A 20,849-nucleotide genomic window follows, 5' to 3' on the forward strand; every position below is an offset into this window, starting at 1 on the left:
GACCAATTCCCTCACTGAAAAATTTCTCATTGGAAAATCTCCCCCCATCAGAAGCCCTATATAAGCCCTTCTTCCTGTTCAGTTATTATCTATCCTTCTTCACCCTGGCAGAGGCAGCCACTGTCCTGGATTCCTCCTTCCCAAATAAATCTCTTTATTGAAAGTGTTTTGAGTCTCTGATGGGAAGCTCCCTTGAAAGCAGAGCAGAGCACAAGATGAAATGGATACATCTACTGGGAAGCTCCTTGGAGGTGCGGGAGCACTGAGCAGATGTAACAACTTTTAGCCATTCTCATGTTTTGGTAGGGTCAACATAGTAAAAATGGCCATCCTACAAAATGCAGTCTACAGAGTCAATGCAATATGCTTCAAATTCTAGCACAATTTTTCACAGATTTTCAAAGGACAATTTTCAGTTCCATATGAAAATGCATACACACACACACATGAAATAAACAAACAAACAAAAAAACAATGTGGTTAAAACAATCCCTAATAATGGCCAGAAATTGGAATCAATCAGTGTAGATGTCTGTCAACAGATGAATAGATAAAGAAAATCTGGTACATTTATAGAATGTAATGTTACTTAGCCATTAAAAATGAAAGCATGAAATTTGCAGTTTAATAGATAGAACTAGAAAATAATCATTCTGAGTGAGGTAAAACAGCCCCAGAAAGATGAATATGGCATGTATTCTCTTATATATGGATAATAGCTCTTACGTCCATGATAACCAAGCTATAATCCATAGAACTGCAGAAGTTGGGATTAGAGTAAGGGACTGGGTGCCTGTGGACAGACATATCTGCCCAGACAAGAGAAATAGAAATAGTTACAGATGAATTGTGATGACGGTAATGAGAGGATCAATTGGGGAGACAGAGCAAGAAGGAGGAGAAAAGGAATGAAATATCTGAAGAGACCGCTAAAACTAATGGCCATTTGAGAGGTTGTATGGGGATACTATAGTAGAAGCTTCATACACACACACATACACACATGCACATGCACATACACACCTACACTCACACATACACACATACACATCTACACACACACACACACACACACACACACACACACACACACAAATATGGAAAGACGGTCTAGTGAAATCACCAAATAATGAGGGAGACTGGGCTCCAACTGGACATTGCACACTACCAAGTCAAGCTTCTTGTTTCATGGTTAGGTTACATCTAATTGAGTTGTTGAACAAAGGGGCCCCAGGGGAACCCTCAAACAACTCAGAGTGTTGTCAATACTTTTTAGGTTTCTATCCACAAACCGAGAGAAGACCCTGTCTCTGTCAATAACACCTGCACTACTCATTGAACATGGAGAAATCATTAACATGTTTCAGGGGCAGTAATGAGGCAGAACAGAAGAGGAGACTATGGGGGAAACTGGGTGATAGAAAGAATTGACCTAAGTCGATCAACAGGAAAAAAAAATGAAAATGCCTTGAGAAACCTGTTACTTTGTAAACTAATTTACAACAACAACAAATAGCCACAACAAAAACCCAAGGAATTCTTTCAGTGTAAAACTCTTAAAGAGTTTTGATAAATTCCCCTTACACTGTTCTTGAGAGTGCAACATACACATATGTCTTCATTGATTCCTATCAAATATTTGAGAAGATTTCCCAGAAAAAAGGACAAGGATTCATTTTCCTGAAATGTTTGCACACCCGTGTATCATATATAAAGTTGAAATTACTTACGGATTTCAAACTGAGAATTCTGTGTGAGTATCACAAAGATGCAATGCCTTGTCAAAACATCTTCCATCATGCTCAGACATGAAACAAAGGTCTGTAGTGATTACCAGTGCACAGAATGTTCCTACCTTTGGCTAACCCCAGCATTAATTCTAAAATCATAGTGTACCTGTTTTACTCTATCATTTCTCCTTTCCTCATTACTTAAAAGTGACTAACAAGCTGCCCAACTCAAAGTTGAGCATTTAATTTTTTAGACACTTAGTATATGATCAATACTGTTTCAGATAAGGACTTGCTACCATGAACAAACCACATCTCTGCTGCTTCTTTTTATCACATCAAAATATAATAGGTATATTATCTATTAGATTGTGATTAGTTATGGAGAGCTAAAAAGCAGAGGTAAATGAAAGGAGTGAGGACTTTTACTGAAAGATAAAGATACCTATGTGATTATATTAAATGTAATTCGAAAGATGGATGTGTGTAGAAGGCTACTTTCAGACAGAAGAAACAAGAACAAAATCCCTGAAGAGGTAGTTTATGTTTATTGCATTAGCAGAAAGGCAGTGGTGTGGTTAAAACATCTTCCAACAAATCTTTATCACTTTAGAAAAGCCAATGTTAGCTTTAATAACTTGTGTCAGAAAACATCTTTTTCAATGTTATGAGCATTATGTAAAAAAGGCAGAAATCACAGCCTGAGACATTAAATTTATTTTCATAATGTAATATACATGTAATGAGTAGTTTATACATAAAGTATGTCTAATTTTCAATCCTTCTTCTCATCTATGTAATATCCATCCTCAAGTATTGTATTTGCAGATTTCTTCACATTATGAAACATTGAACATTTTTTTTTTTTATTTTGCATTTTGTGTAGGAAGCTGTCACCTACTGGTGCTATGTAAAATTACAGCCAAAATAATTCAGCAGATGATTTAAAAATAAAGTTTATTCTTCATGACAAATAAAATAAATGAAGAAATAAGAACTTCCTCAAAAGAATTTAGCATCCTAACAATATGTAATATTATGTGGCCTCTGATCCTCACTTTATATATGTGATAAATTATGCTTACTGACTTATGAATTTTGATCCATCTTTTATCTCTGAAAAAAAAAAAAAGAAAAAAAAAAGCCTTAACCATGATCTTGGTGGTTAAATGAAAATATCCCTATAGGCTCATGTACTTGAAGATTTGGGCATTATTTTGTTTTACGGTTTAGGAACTATGAATTTGTTGGAGGAAATATGTCATTGGAAGCAGGTCTTGAGAATTTAAAGACCGGAGACTTTTCCAGTTTCTCTCTGCTCTGTGCACACTGTTCTCAGCCTTCTTCTCCAGGCCCTGTGCCTGCTGCATGCTACCAAGCTGTCCCCACCATCATAGACTATCTCTTCACTTGGTCATGGTTTTTTAAGCATCAGAAAAGCAACTAATAAAATAATACATAGTATGTTCTATGAGTTCTTGAATTGAGTTTGTAAGAATTTTACTAATATTTTTATCTCTTTAGCACACAGATTGGTGTACAATTTTATTTTATTTTTTTTGTCATTGTTTTGTCGTGGCATAATGGTAGTATTGGTTTCATAAGAGGAATATGATAGCCTTTCTTTATTAATATCCTGTGGAAAAATTTGAGAAGTTGTATTAAAACTTTTTTTTCATAAAATACCAGTAAGAAGAAAAACAAAAAACAAATCTTAGTCTCATGTTTCTATCCAAAGACACTCAAGACTAATTTTTCCCTGTCCATCCCTTTTAACTGCAACTTTATTTGTGACCATGTAATAAAGGCCAGTTTAAAGATTTAAAAAAAAAAATTAAATCTTTTTAAAAAAAGATTAAGCAATCAGGCTAGCAAAAAGATATTCAATACATACTATTCTCATATCAAACAAGCTAATATTTCAGTACAGTATTAACTGTACAGAATATATACAATACACATATATTCACAAAGCAAACACTAGGCTCAGAACAGATTTGGAAAAAAAAAACCATGATATTCACATTAATTACAATAACTCTAAAAATGATTGTGACGTTTCTGTAAAGTAGTAATCGTCAGATACTAGTATATAAAATGTGACGTTATGACACTGTATACATTTTTTAAGGAAATCAAACAGAACAGAATTTAAGACCATTTTGTTATTGTAGGAAGTCAAACCTGCCAAGTACTTCAGCTGTGGTCACTGTCACCAACTAAAGCTATACATGAATGTGATGATGACAGCGACTGGTACAGAGCTGGTGAACGGGGGATGGCACAGTGGAGAGTACTGTTCTGGGAGAGGGGCAGAGGACACGGAATCACCCATTCATCTAACTCCTTTCATAGTTTCTCCTCAGAAGTCGCCTCTTTGGCCTGTTTCACAGATGCCCTCTCCCCAGGAGCCACACCACTCTAGCTGGCAGGGTAGGAAGCTTCCCTGGCATCCAGGCTGCCAGCTACAGGCAAATATTAGAGCATGCATCAGCTACACGGACACCCGCCACTGTCTGGAAATTGTATTACAACTTCTATCTTGAAGATCTGAGAGAATTCATTTGAGAATCTGTCTGGAGTTTTAGTTGTCCTTTTAAAATTTAATTACTGCTTCTATTCCAAGCTTGCTATGCATTTGTCCAAAGTTGTTATCTACTCGGGATTTAACTTTTGTTACTTACATCCATTCAGAGCTTTATCAATTTTCAAGTCTAATGTAGTATAATTTTAAGGTATGTGCCCATGTTTTCCTGAATTTCTTTGGTATCGGATAAAACATTTCACTTTTGTCTCCAATTTTGTTAACTTAGGGTTTTGTTTCTTTTTCACCTTTTAATTCACTTTTAACATTTGCTTGTGTGTGGTCATGAACATGCGGCAGCATGTGTACAGAGGCCATGGGTCAAAGTGTGTGGGTTATTCTCTCCTTCCACCATGAGAAACAGTAGGATCAAACTTGTCATCAGGCTTAGTGGAAGGACCTGTTACCTCCCTGTCTTCACTTTAGATGAGAAATCCATCTTTCTTACTGCTGTAGCATTCTTTTGGTGATGACCAAACTTCCTTCTGTGGGCTTCCAGCATAGACTGAAGACAACAGTTCTCGAGGAATCCTTCATGTCTTCTAAGCAAGATTTGGAATGATGATACATTCAGTTTCTTGTCTAAGAAATGACAAACTCTCTTCTTTCCAATGTGAAAAGTCAATTATTAAACTAACTAGATCATATAGGCCAATACCGTAAACCATTTTATTTCCATTAATTCAGCTCTTTCAGTAGCTGTGACTAGTACACATTGTGGAATGTGACCTTCTACTGTGTATTTCTCATTTTATTTTCCTTGGGTTAAATGAGGGTCTCAATATTTTTTTTTTGAGAAACCATCTCCTCATTTTACTGATTTGTTGAATGGTCATTGTATTTGATTAGGTTATGCCCTAAATAATGCTAGTTATTTCTGTCTACTGATTTGGATTTGGTTTGATATTTTTTTTCTAGTATAGTAATGGGCATCCTCAACATATTAGCTTGAGATTTTTCTGGTTTTGTATCATGGAATTTACAGGCATAAACTTCCCTCCTTTATCCTACCTTGTAGGTTTACATCATCATTATTTTTAATTTCTTCAGTTATCGATTCATACATTATTTATGTCATGTAATATCCATTATTTTGGGTATTTGTGTGTTTTCTCATGTGTTGATATCTGGATTTACTCAACTATGAGTGGATGAAACACAAACAGGTTTGCAATTTTCCTATATTTACTGAAACTTGCTTTGTGTTCCAATATGTGATTTGTTATTTACCAAATAGTAATTGCTGTTGTGAACAATGCAATTTCTCTTGTTTGGGGGTGAAATATTCTGCAAATGTCTGTTTCATCTATAATGTCATTTCATTCAATATTTATTTGTTTTTTCATCTGGATGGTTTGTCTGTTGGTAAGAAGTGGGTATTGAAGTCATCGACTACTGCTGTCTTGGGTTTCATCTGTAACTTTATGTCTGATATTATTCATTGTGTGAAATTGGGTATGCCTCTGTTCAGCCAGAGTATATATGTTTATAGTTGAAATATCTTATTGATGGAATGTTCCCTGAATTCCAGAGAAATGACTCTCTTTATCTCTTCTAACTAGGTTTGGTGAATACTACTTTATCAGACATTAGAACAGCAAAGTCTACATGTTTCCTGGTTTCTTTGACTTGGGATTCATTTTTCAAAGTTACTGTCTGTCTTTGGTAATGAAGTATATTTCCAGGAAGCAACAAAGAAAAGCATCATCTGCTAGTCTATTACTTTTGATAGGAGAAATGAGACTATTATTGCTCAGAGTTATTTTTGAAAGATATATATTGAAATGTGTATTTTGATTCCAGTCCTTTTTTTAAAAAAATTCTGTGACATTTTATATCTCAAAGTCTCCTTTATCTTTATCTTAACCCTTGTCTTAGGTGATATTTCTCTCCGAAGTGTTCCACAATGTGCTTACATTTCTCTTGTCTGTTTAATCCTAAGTATTTCTCCTCGTTTTATGTTCATAAATTACTTTGTATTTTTCATTATGAGAAGTATTTTCTTTTCCTTCATATTAATACAGATCATTTTTGTCAGGTATATTAGTATAGATTCTCAGCTGCCTTTCAAAACTTGACATACTTCTTTCAAATGCTCTTTGACTGTAGGTTAACTTAAGAAGGACAGGTAGAGATATGCACTGAAATAGTGTAAAATACTTTCACCTCTCAGAGGAATCAGTCATCAATACCCTGTTAACCAGGAAGTCCATGTTGTTTAGGAAACCATAAAAGAAAGGGGAAAGATAAAGGATGAAAGGGAAGGGGAATAAATTAAAAATAAAGACAAGAAAAGTGAGAATGGGGAAGCCTGATATCCTGTCCTTGGGTATTATGTAGGTAAGAAATAGCTGTAGAAGGGAGAGATGCTGCTTTGTGATAGCATGAAGGCTGGAGACTCAAGACAAGCCCTTTGTCATTGGCATGAGATCAGAAGTGAAAGCCAAAGTCCCGAAACCCTCTGAGTTTGTAGCACTGGAGACAAATGGGTACTAGGTTTCTGGGTAATCTCTGAACTAGGAGACCAACCAGTAACTGTGTCCTAAGTCTTAGTATTCTCCTTGACTTCAGAGCATGTCCAGAGTAGGATGCATCTCAGAATCCTAAGTCTCCCAGATTTTCACTAATTATTTTTTTCAAATGTTCTCAACTCTATAGACCGACAAAGCACACTTACCATAACATTCTGAGTCCTGAGAGCCACAGCTGTGGGCAGCCATACCTAACTCTGGATTGGAATTGTTCTAATGTATAGTCTGTGTCAGCTCTTTATACAGGGATAAGAAAGAGCACTCAGTTAAATGTCTGGCTCCTTGAAGACAATGCTTCTTGTGTGTTTTCCTTTTAAATTAGATCTATGATTTTTCCGTCATTTTGATATTTTGCCTGAAAATTAGAATTTTGAGTACAATAAGCACAATTTAAAACCGTATGTTTTTCTTATTCTGTTTATTTATTATTGGTTAATGTAGAGTTGACTTTCACTGAACTAGTATAGAATGATTCATTTTATTTTATTCCAGCAGCATTTTATGTGGTGATTTATGATGTTATCATTCTATTACTCCCATGAAATTTTGATCTTTATTAATATTTCTTAGAGAATTGCTCTGGTAGATTCTAATATTTGTATTCTACATCACTGGTGAAAATCTGGAGTTGAAATCACATTATAATACTACTTTAATATTGTCAGGTGATAAGCAAGAATTCTATCATATATTTCGTATTTTACTTCAGAATTTATATATTAATTTTAATCTTCTAATATGTTTATATATTTCCTTAAATATTCCATAATCATCAAAAATTTTAATGAGGTACTATATTCAAGTAGTAAATACATATTTAAATAGAGTTAATAGTAATGGATTGTATTGACACAAATAATACCATTTGTGCAGAATTAGTTCTTAAAAGCTCAGTTTTGATAGCAGTGAAAAATTGACTGTTACATTTCAGTTTTTAAGCAAATTTTGAAACCTAAATTACTTACTTCTTTTTAAAATGTGAATGAGCAATCTATGCCTCAGAAATATAAACCTTATTATTATTTTAGGGTTCAAAATATCTATTTATACTATGAAAAAAACCACAAAATTTATAAATATCTAGACATAGCACTAAATTATAATATTCAGAAACTTGAATGTTATGTAACCATATAAAGTTAATTTACATTAATCAAAAATTTTAATTCCTAAATACTAGTAACCAATATTTAATAGCACATAACACTATAAGAAATATTAGGAAGATAAACAAATAATATTTTAATTGATGTCTCAAATTTTTATTTTAAAACTTATAAAAATATATATATATACATATATATGTATATATATATATTTCAGTGAAGGTGCAGAAATGGTGAAATGAAGCTGTTGTACCACAAGATGGCATGTGTGGGCCACTGAACAAAATAAGATATAACAGAACAGAATCTGCTGGCAATTTTAAGGTTTTTATATTCTCTTTCAAATATGTACTTGACTTTTGCAATTTTTTCAAAAAAATTATAATAAACTAGTCAGAATTTGGACAGAAAATGATAATTGAAGTAACTCTATGGGAAAGATTAAAATATTTTTCCATTTTCCTTCGTTAAATCACTAAATATTCTCTTAAATAATTACAATTACTTTACATATATGACCTATACACATCAAGACATACTGTGACTCCCACTTTATCTGTGTACTGAGTAGATATGAAGGAATACTGACCATCTTTGTTGAAAAAAATAACTATAATTTTTAGTGCTTGTAAGATTGAAACATTTAAAGATATGTGACAAGGTTCTGAAAATAAAACTAAGCAATACTAATTTTTCTTCATCTTAATATCAGATCATTTAAGAATTAATGTGTTTTTATTTACATTTCATAAATTTCAATGTTCACTAACTTATTCTTAATTACTGTGGCCATAACTTTTCTAATAATAAAGGACCAAAGTTGATTTATATTTTTAGAATATGATATACTTGTTTCATGACAATATTTATATTTTATTATAATTATCATAGAATGACAAAGAAAATTAAAGAAAATGTATAATAACAATATGATACATTTTCCAGATACATGTTTGTAACTAGTCCAAAATTCCATTAAATACTCCATGCTTGGATATAGGATACTGTCCAATACATGTGCATAGTACAATGTACATGTGGTTAGCTTATCCAACAGGCAAAAAATGAGAATATACTCGAAAATAAATCTTTACCAATAAAAACTAGCTCAATCTACCTGTAAGATTAGAAGTTTTTAAAAATGCCTGATGTAGGATATCTTTTTGTATACTGTGAATACATGTTGCTCCCATTGGTTAATGAGTAAATGTGCTTTGGCTTTTGGCAAGGCAGAAGAAGAGCTGAGTGGCAAATCCAAGCAGAGATACAGGGAGAAGGGCAAAGTTAAGAGCAGACACCATCCAGCCACATGAGGAGCAAGATGAAACAGACTGGTAAAGACACAGCCATGTGGCAAAATATAGATTAATAGGATTGGATTCATGTAGGATGTAAGAGCTAGTTAGTAATAAGCCTGAGCAACAGGCCAAGAATTTATAAATAATATTAATCCTCTGAGTAATTATTTTATAAGCAGCTGTAGAACTGAGCAGGATGCAGAAAACCCTACAGCTACAAATGTTAAATGTTTATCTGACTCAATGTAATACTCCAAAATGTATAAACCCAAATTTCATAATGTAATGTATAGATAAATTAGGGTTATCTTTTACAAACCATGCGTGAGTAAACTATATTTACATCATATAGTCCTGCTCCAATATTTGCAGTTTTTCTTCAACCGTATTCTCTCAAAGACATTACCCCTCTGTCTGTATTTGTTTATGTGTGCATATTAATTAAATATCAAGTAAGTAGATAAAATTAATGTGTTCAAAATATACAAATGTATATACATCCCACTAAGTCCAAATAGTGTTGCCATATGTACATATGTTGTTTGTTCAACTCTTGTGCATGTACACACCAGACAACCTGTCAACATAGATGGGGGTGAAGGTAGTATTTCATGTCTCATAATTAGATGAAAAGCTATAGGCATCAATGTTTCATGAAAGAGAGATGAGATGTTTTATCCAGGACAGAAGCCAAGTTAGGTTTCTCAATCCCAAATATTTAGCCCATAACATGTAAATATCTCTTTTTAAAAACTAATATTAATGTAAAATAGATAATACACACCTATAGTATTTAGAAAGCCAAGGCAGGAAGACTGCTAAGAATTTGAGGACAGTCTTTATTCTCCCAGTATATAAACATGATTTATTAATATGTTAACTAAATTGTCTTTTACATTTCATGACTAAAACAGAGAAGAATTACTAATGCAAGGGAAATTCTTTATTAAGTTTGTCTTGAGGTAGGCAGGTAGAAAAAGAATGAAAGATGAATGAAAAACAAAATCACCAATTAACTTCCACAGTAGCTGTTTTGTGGAATTTGACCATGAAGCAGGAAGTAGCTCAAAGCAATGTGTAAGGTAGATATCACAGGCATTGACCTTATACTTGAAGAGTTTGACAAAGTAACACTCTGTTTGGTTAAATTACACAGTCATAACAAAGTCTTTCCTTTTAAAATATTTTTACTTTAACATTTATTTACTTTAACTTTGCTTATTTATGTATTTATTTTGCTCAAAGTATTTTATCACAACTGAGAAACAAACATATGCAGCATCATTACATTGTATGACTGAATTTTAATGGTAAAGACCACCAGCTAGGTTTTGATATGAAAAGAGAAACATAGATCAAGGTAATGGAGTACACATCTCAGAGGTAAATACTAATGGCTATAGACTCCTAGATTCATCCAAGGCTGTCAAGAATATACACTTAACAAAAGCCTTTTTAGGCACATTCTCTAGAAAAATGGATATCCACATGTAGAAATAAAAAATTAGATCTATGTCTCTCACTTTGCTTTTAAATCAATTAAAACTGGATCAAAGAACTTAAAATAAAAAAAATTAAAGCCATTAAAGGAAAACATAAGAAAATACTCAAAGACATAGGTTTAGACAGCACATTTTTTGACATTCTCAATTTTTTAAAATTTTTTATTTTTTTTTTATTTATTATATTTGTGTTTTAATTTTACACATCAGCCATTGGTTCCCCTGTCCTCCCCCCTCTTGCCCTTGCCCCACCTTCCCCCATCCCCTCCTCTCTATTCCCATCTCCTCCAGGGCCAAGACTCCCCTGGGGATTCATTTCAACTTGGTGGGGTCAGTACAGGCAGGTCCACTTCCCTCCTTCCAGGATGAGCAAAGTGTCCCTGTGTAAGCCCAAGGTTCCAAACAGCCAGCTCATGCACTAAGGACAGGTCCCAGTTCCACTGCCTGGGTGCCTCCCAAACAGTTCAAGCTATTCAATTGTCTCACGTATCCAGAGGGCCTGCTCCAGCTGGGGCCTCCACAGCCTTTGGTTCATAATTCATGTGCTTCTGTTCATTTGGCTATTTGTCCCTGTGCTTTTCCTATCTTGGTCTCAACAATTCACGCTCTTACAGTCCCTCCTCTTTCTCGACAATTGGACACCTGGAACTCCACCTGGGTTCCCAGCTGAGGATCTTTGCATCCACTTCCATCAGTTACTGGATGAGAGTTCCAGCAGGACTGTTAGGGTGTTTGGCCATCTGATCACCAGAATAGGTCAGATGAGGCTTTCTCTCTACCATTGCCAGCAGTCTACAGATGATGTATCATTGTGTATTTCTGGGGACCTCTCCAGCACTCTGCCTATGCCTGTTCTCATGTAGTCATCATTAGACAACACGTTAATGACCAGAATCCTAATAGCACAGTAAACTGCCCTAGATTTTGCAAGATAATTGCATGAATTTACCAACTCATTGCACAACAAAATAAATTATCAACAGAATGAAGGGATTGCCTATATAAAGGGAAAAGTCTTTGCCAGCTGTACCCCAGACTGCAAGAATTAAACATAAGCAAAACAGCCAAACAAATATATGAACTGAATATTCTTTAAAAAAAGAAGCATAAGCTGGGCAGCAGTGGCACACGCCTTTAATCCCAGCACTTGGGAGGCAGAGTCTGGTGAATCTCTGTGAGTTTGAGGCCAGCCTGGCCTATCGAGTGAGATCCAGGATAGGCACCAAAACTACACAGAGAAACTCTGTCTCAAACAAACAAACAAACAAACAAATAAAAAACACAAAAAGAGAAAAGAAAAGAAAGGAAAGAGAAAAAGGGAGAAGCAAGAAGCATAAATGCCAATAAATACTTTAAATTAGCATCAACCTCTCAAACTTTTAACATTTATTTATTTTTATTTTATGTGCATTGGTATTTTGCCTGCATGAACGTCTGTGTAAAGGTGTTAGACTGTTGGATCCCCTATAACTAGAGTTACAGACAGTTGTGAGCTGCCATGTGGGTGCCAGGAATTGAACCCAGGTCCTCTGGAAGTACAGCCAATGCTCTTAACCATTGAGCCACCTCTCCAGGCCCCTCTCAAACATTTAGAGTAAAGCAAATTAAAAGTACTAAGAGATTCTATTTCATGCCAGTAAGAACGGTCACCACCAAGAAACAACTGACAACAAATGATGGCAAGCTACCATGTGGATAAATAGAGACACTTACACAATGGTGGTGGTGGTGGAGTCTAAATTAGTACATTCACTATTGAAACAAGGTTTCTCAAGGGAAATAAAGTAGATATGTGATGATATTGTGTTCCCCAATATATTGTGCATTCAAATAAATTTATCTGGGGTCAGAGGACAGAACAGCCACCAGATAGACATAGAGGCCAGAAAATGTTGGTATACACACCTTTAATCCTATCACTTGGAGGCAGAGATCCGTCTCGATCTCTGTGAGTTCAAAGTCACACTGGGAACAGCCAGGCATGGTGACACATGCCTTTAATCCCAGGAATTGATGGCAGAAAGCATAAAGGTCTATAAGGTATGAAAACCAGGATTCCATTTGGATGAGGACTCAAAGGCTTCTAGTCTGAGGAAACAGGATCAGCTGAGGAACTGGCAAGGTGAAGTGGCTGTGGCTTATTCTGTTTCTCTGATCTTCCAGCATTCACCACAATACCTGGCCCAGGTTTGTTTTTATTAATAAGAACTTTTAAGATTTGTGCTACATACATATGCTTTAGCCATACATCACCAGGGTATAATTCTTAGACACTCATCTTACTGTATTGATATGTGTACATTTTTGTTTGTTGTTGCTCTATTCACAATAGCTAGAAAATAAGATCAGTTTAGTTATATATCAACAAATGAATGGTTAATAATAACTATATATATATGTATATATGTGTATATGTAAAGTAATTATAATCATATGCAAAAATTCAATTATAAAATTTCTAAGAATATAGGTAGAACTGAAAATATATATCAAGGAAAATATACCAGGCTCAGTAAAAATCAAATGCCACATATTTTCCCTTTTGTGAGAATCCTAGCATCTAACTGTCAAATTACTTTGTTCGCATACAAATAAAGATGGACAAAAGCCTAGAAAACAGAAAGGAGCCCATAAGACAGGTAAAAAGAGACAATAATAGAGGGAATAGAGAAGACTCTATGACAAAATGAATGAGGTATCACTAAAGAAAAATTACCAAGTGAAGAAATGAGAGAGATGAAGGGGGAACCAAATACAACGAAACTTTTATAAATAATAAAATGTGTTTTAGAGGTTTGTTGAGACTGTAATATAAATAAATAATTTCTTTTTCCTCTTCCTCTTTCTAAAGCCTCTGATATAACCCTCCTTGCTCCTTTTATAAATTCATGGCTTCCATTTTCATTAATTATTGTTTATATATATATATATATATATATATATATATATATATATATGCATAAACATATGTGTGTATAGTGTGTATTTCTAAATACAAAAGTGACACCTGCTTAGTCTATATAATAATACTTATAAATATGTTTTCATTGCTAAACACTTGGTATTTATTTTTCAAACTTAAAACTGACTTAAAACAAACAAACTTTTATATGATGATATAAAATTATATAGACTAAGTGAATTATAACCATTCAATTTTCATGTTGATAGCTAAAAGGAAGTTTATCAGTCACAGTGATTTTTATAATCTATGTGGTGGAATTTTTAGGATTAGTTTTAAAAGGCGGTATCCCCTAGGTAATAGAAAAATAGCCATTGTATAAGAAGGAGAATAAGTACCAATAAGCACATACATATTAGTTTCTTGTTAGGTCCAACAAATGAATACACCTGACTTCAGTATGACAGATATTGTGGATGCATAGACAATTGCAACATAGATTAAAAAGTTGGATATTAGTAAGTAAAACTAATACTTAAGTAACTTCCCATACACAGGATATTTTCAATGTAACATACAATGAGAAATTATTACTGACACATATTGAGATTGATGTGTGAAAAATGTGTTAATTTTATTTCTGCCTTCTGAGTCAAAGAGCAAAATAACTCGATGTCTTCATTTGCAATTCCTATGCTGAAAATTGTATCACAGACTGCCTTCATTCTTGTCTTTGTTATTTCAAAAAAATAAAGGTCTTTACTTACAAACCTTTCTAAACTGAACCCCATTCATGACATTTGTCCTGCACTCTTTTTCTTCCTAAATCACTTACCAGTAGTTGGAACTACATGATGCATGCTATTTGTGTGAGTGTGCTAATCCAAAAATATATGTCCTAAAGTCATTAGAGGCATAAAAAGGCTAAACAGTAGAGTATGAAGTCATCATAAACTGTGTAACAATTATACAATGTCATATATTTCATACTTGAATTTATGGAGAACAGTATAAATTTTATTGCCAATATCAGATAGATAAAATTTTTTAGTTCAATTATAAAATATACAATCATACCAACTAATTCTCCTACTTATTATGGTTTGTAGTTTAAATTCTTTTAAATAACTCTGTGGACTGGTGAGTACAAATGCTTGCCTCATATTTTATTTAATGTATTGATTACAAAAATGAATTCTAAGAAAAATTTGAAGATTGTAATTTATGTAATTGTGAGTGGAGGTAGATGTACATTTAGAGCAATATCACTCATGTGAGCCCTTTGGTATTCGAGCCTTTTCAAATTAATGAGAGCTGAAGATAGAGATTCTTCCTCTGATTTGGACTTCTGTAGCCTGCCACACTCACATGTGTGCATGTGTGCATACACACACACACACACACACACACACACACACACACATACATTCATTTCTCATATTTTTAATTATTGTAGGATACACTTAGGTTTGTTACTTTTCATATAATTAGGAGTTAAGCATATTTTCAGGAACGTCTTATTTCTTTTACATAATATTATTGCCTTATTACTATTATCTCAGAGTTTCAATGAGTCTTCATAATCATTTATCAAGCTTTTATGATAAGAGCCTTTACAGGAAAATCTTGACTAGTATCTCAGCTTTCCAGCAATAACACCCAGTAGCTAAAGTAGTCAGGTAATTGCAGGAAGAGAGAAGTGAACTTAAGTCATTATGCAGAGCCAGAAATCATAGATCAAACTTTATTGGATCATTTCAATAATAACGAAAAATTTCCATATGCTAAAACACAGGGTTGAATTTTAAGTCAAGTCTTGAACTACTGGTCATATCTTGTTTTCACAACAAGATTTAAGTGAGATGAATTTGAGTATTATGAATATTAAAAATATCTATGTCAAAGTTGTGCAGTATTTAAACACAAATATAGATTGTATTATTTCTTGACCAATTTTTCAAAAACATTTTAGAGCAGATTTAACTTTCCAAAATAAATTTGTAAATAAGAAATAAGTAAAGTATGTTGTCCTACATGCTGATTTTTGAAGAAACTGCAACAGAGGCATCCTGAGATGCTGGATCTCCTGGGCTACTTGTCTTCATTAATGTCTCTAGTCATTTTTTTTTCTGGAAAATATACAAATTTTTAAAGGTAACTTGCATATTTTCATTAACAAAGTATGGTGTGTGCAATGTATACAAATCGGCTAAATATGATTTTCTGTTCTATGTTTGAGCAAGTAAATAACATCTGATAACTCTATAACCAAACTGTGATATGAGTTTTCATCCATGCCATATGAAAGGATGGCATATAATAGTAAGTCATGAGAACTCTGTAGCCAACAACTTTTATCATGTCTCTTCGAGGCTCAGAGCTGTTTCCATAGTAGATTGATCATTGCATATATCATCTGCATTGTAGTTATTTTTTCTTTGCTTCTTTCTTCATGTCCAGAGCCAAGATTTTCAGGAAATCTCCCCAGATCAAATCTGATCTTTACTCATTTTGAAGGAATCATAGCTTTGTTTACTGTGGAAAAAAAATGCAAACCTTTCCCACAACACAAAACATTTTCTATAATACAATGTCTCTCAGCAGTGTTTGCCCTGCACTCATCAGCATTCAAAAAACTCAGTGTCAACAAAGCACTATATAGGATCCAGACACCTGTGTATTTTACATCCTTACATCACTTATTCTTTGTCTATTACTTTATATTTAAATGCTTCATTATTTTCTAACTATTAATTTATTTCTTTATTTTTTATGACTGTCTTTAGCATCTATGTACATTTTAAAACATATTTTACTTGTTCAGAGGTTTTCTTGTTTTTGTTTGTTTGTTTGCTATTTTGCTTATTTTGGTTGTTGTTGTTGTTCTGGACCTGTGATTTTTTTTAATGTGTGTGTGTGTGTGTGTGTGTGTGTGTGTGTGTGTGTGTGTGTGTGTGTGTGTGTGTGTGTGTGTGTGTGTGGATGTGTGTGTGTGTGCGTGCGTGCGTGCGTGCGTGCGTGCGTGTGTGTGTGTGTGTGTGTGTGTGTGTGTGTGCAGCCTTCCCTGACTGCATGAGCTGGTCCTTAAACTACCATACCAGCTGCTATGGAGCTTCACTTAGCACATGGCACTTGTGGCTGGCTCTGCCAACTTCAGGTCCTTAGTCGGCTTCACCTAAACATCCCAGGTGCATCAAATTGTCCCAGATATGAAAAGTTGTATTTGTTTCTATGGTGAGACAGGCTTTTCTACATAGTCTGGCATACAAGTGTGTGCCAGTAGTTCAAGTGCTAGGCTGTAGAGCAGGACCTCTGAAAGGAGCTGTGCCTCTGTATGCCATGAGCACCATACCTACTGGTTAGACCAGGAAGCTGTGTCTGTATCCCTGTTTGAATTTTTTTTGCAGCTTTCTCAGGATGTATGGCTGCATGTTCGGTGCCAGCTATAGTTGGTCCTTCTCATTGTACTTTTTTTGGTGACTGCTGGCCTCCAAATAATGACATAGAGACTTTTTATTAATTTGAAAAGTTGGCCTTCAGCTCAGGCTTGCTCACAATTAGCTATGATCTTAAATTAACTTGTTCACATTAGTCTGCATTCTGCCACGTGGCTCTTAAACTCTCTTCTTTGTACATCCAACTTCCTCAGTTTCTCACAGGTGTTTCTCTCTCTCTGCCTGTAAGTCCTCTTAACTTCTTCCACCTTGTTATTGACCACTTAGCTCTTTAATAAACCAATCAATTGCCCTTAGGCAGACAAGGTAAAAACAAGCAGTGAGCTTGTTTAATTGATAAGACTATATCAATTAATCATCTCTGAAATCATGTACTTACAGGTAACATTATATGTACTGAATTGATTTTATTTATGTTATTAGTGTGTGTGGGGGTATGTGTGTAAAATAAAAATCAAAGGAAAGAGGTCATGACTTTGAGAGTCAGAAAGGGGGATCTATAGGAAGTTAGGGGAATAAAATTATGTAATATGTAATTTTTACAAGTAAAACTATATAAAAAAACTGAAAGTATATAATTGAAATAATAGAAGGGATTATATTTAATAGATTACCTTGAATATTAGATATGATTTTGGACTTGAACTTTGGAAAAATCTTGGGACTCTTAAAGGCTTTATGAACTTTGTAGTTTGAATTGAATGCCTTTTGCACCCAGAGATGGTCATTTAATCTATGGGGCCCAAGGATTAGAATATTATATCTTGAATGGACTATTCTCCATGAGTGTATATGTTTGAACTTTTGGTTCCCAGCTGGTAGCACTGTTTAGAAAGGCAATGAGGAGGTTTGGGAATTGTAAAGACATGAAGCATCACAAGAATGAAATTAGTTATTGGTGCAGAGTCTTGAAGCTCTGTGGGATATTCACAAATAATTTTCACTCTTTGTTTCCTGATTGTGAATGCAACATACCAATGAGCCACCTTCTCATGCCACCATTGCTTCCCAACCCACTGTCACATCTTCCCTACCATGGTGGACTGGATAACTGTGGAACAAATAGCCAAAATAAATCTTCCCTTTTAAATGAATTTTGTCAGATTATTTTATCAAAGGGAGACAGTAAACAATATAGCAATCACCATGTATACAATGGTGTTTGGCTGATTTGATATGCCAATTGTAGGCTCATTAACTGATAACTATACAAAGCTTCCATGCCAATGGTAAAGAAGCCAGTGCATTTTTGGAGGAAAGATAGTTTTATACCTTTTCAAATTTTCTATGAGCATAAATTCTCTTAAATTTAGATCAATTATGGTAAGTAGGTAAACTCATAAAAGTGCACAAAAATTTAGAGAATGTAAAATGTATCCTAACACATTCTTACCTACTGAAGAATGATCTTCATTGGTATATTGGGGGACATTGAAATGTATTTGTATAGAAAGTATTCAGAACTTTAATTGTACATTTATAATGAGAATCATAGTATTGAATAAAATGAACATATAGAAAAATTATTAATTTGATGTAAGCATTCTCATAATGTGCTTATCTTTTAAATATCATGTGGTAAATTAACCATACAGATTTAGAGACATACTGTCAACAAATAAGATTATTAGTTATTAATAATACAAGGCAGTCAAAATATGTAAAACCTCTAGAGATCTACTGTCAACAAATAAGATTATTAGTTATTAACAGTACAAGACAATCAAAATATATTAAACCTCTATTATCAGTAATTTTGGACAATTATAAATCTTAATAATTCCAATTAAAGATGAGTTTTTAATAAGATTTAACTTTTAAAATGATCACTTCAGAAAAAAAATATTGTTATTTTCATATCTTTGGAGTTAACTTTCAAAGTTCACATCTGTGAATATGAAAGTCAATCATATGTATAAATGTGAAAGAGATTCCATGCATAATTTTCATTTTATTTTTTTCTTATTAAGAAATTTTTTCATTCATTTTACACACCAAAAGTCCCAGTCTTCCTTCCGCCTGCCCCCCAGCCTCCCCATCCCAACCCACTTCCGACTCCCCCTCCCCCAACAAGAAAGCAAGGCCTCCCATGGGGAGGCACATTCAACAGAGGCAAGTCCAAGCCCTTCGCCCTGCCTCAAGGCTGCAGAAGGTGTCCCATCCTAGGTAGTGGGCTCCAAAAAGCCCACTCATGCCCCAGAGATGGATTCTGATCGTACCACCAGGGGGCCTCCTATGCATAATTTCTATTTTGTATTGTTTTGAAGGCAGAAGAGGATGATAGTACACCACTGGAGAGACAAGGAAAGAATGTCTCTTCCTTCAAGATTAAGCTTGAGTCAACTGTGATTAAGTTTTGTTTATATACAATGACTATTAAAAACTTTACTACAAAGCTACAAACAAAACAATAATTTAATAAATTTGATTGGTAAACAATTTAAATGGAGTGTAATATCAAGAGGTACTATGTAGATACAGGGATAATATAATTTGCTATATTGGAAAGCATTTTGTTTAGTTTTGTTTTTTGAGACAGGGTTTCTCTGTGTAGCTTTGCACCTTTCTTGGATCCTGCTCTGTAGAGCAATCTGGCTTTGAACTCACAAAGATCTGCCTGCCTCTGCTTCCTGAGTGCTGGGATTAAAGGTGTGCAGCACCACCACCTGGTGTGGAAAGCGTTTTGTAGTTTTAGAAATTTATTAAAAATTGCATGATTTCCATCCATTATACATATACAAATGTGTACATGTGTATATATGAATCTATAATTTTATGATATATTTTACTTTTAATTATGAGAATAACATATTGAATGTATTTTTGATGAAACTGTCATATAAATTGTATAGTTCAAAGTCTACTAAAATATAAGAAGGATTTATTTACAATTTTTATTGCCTTGAATCTTTTGACATCTGTAAATAACAGAATAATAGATTTTTAAAGTAAAATAATTGCTTTGATATGCTCAGGCTTAGTTTGGAATTATTTTTCTCTAACACTAATTTTTAAAAGGAAAATATCCATTCATAATCTTTGTAGATGTTTTAGTTTTTGTTTTAATTTAATAATTGTTTAAGGTCTATTTTTGTATGGTTTCTGTTCTCTTTCAGAGAATGCCTCACTTTGTAACCTATGATTACTTAAATAACATTGAGTAGTCTGGATTTGCCTTGAACTTACAGTGATTATCTCATGACTCAATTATTCTGGAGATAAAATGATCCTTTACTCACATAAGCATTTGCTTGGATATCACCTTCTGCTTATAGCAATAACCCAGTCATTGTTGTTTTTGTCAGAGAATTAACTTAGGATAAGAATGTTACTAAATTATTAATATTCCTAATTATTTCTATTGTGCATTTGGAAAACATTAATTAACAAATTGCTGAGCAGAAAAATGTACACAATTCCAAGTATGATATTGGTGTTGAACAAACCACTATATACTTAGTATAAAAGGCACAAGATATGTTAAAATGGTAATTATCATTTTAAAGGACACAATATTCAGTTTTGGGGTTTGTGAACAACAATTTACTGGTTACAGTCTAATAGGGGTGAGTCGTGAGTACTGTTGGCAGCAGGAAGTTATGACCTACAAAATCACAGAGTAAAAACAAAGTAATGTAGATATACCACCAGACAATGAGCTATTTTGGGGCAGGAACTCTTCTAAGATACTGATGAAATCAAAGGTATAAAACACAGTTGTCTTAGTTTCATTTCTTCATG

This window comes from Onychomys torridus, chromosome 15, assembly GCF_903995425.1.
Source record: "Onychomys torridus chromosome 15, mOncTor1.1, whole genome shotgun sequence".
In the NCBI taxonomy this organism is placed as follows: domain Eukaryota; kingdom Metazoa; phylum Chordata; class Mammalia; order Rodentia; family Cricetidae; genus Onychomys; species Onychomys torridus.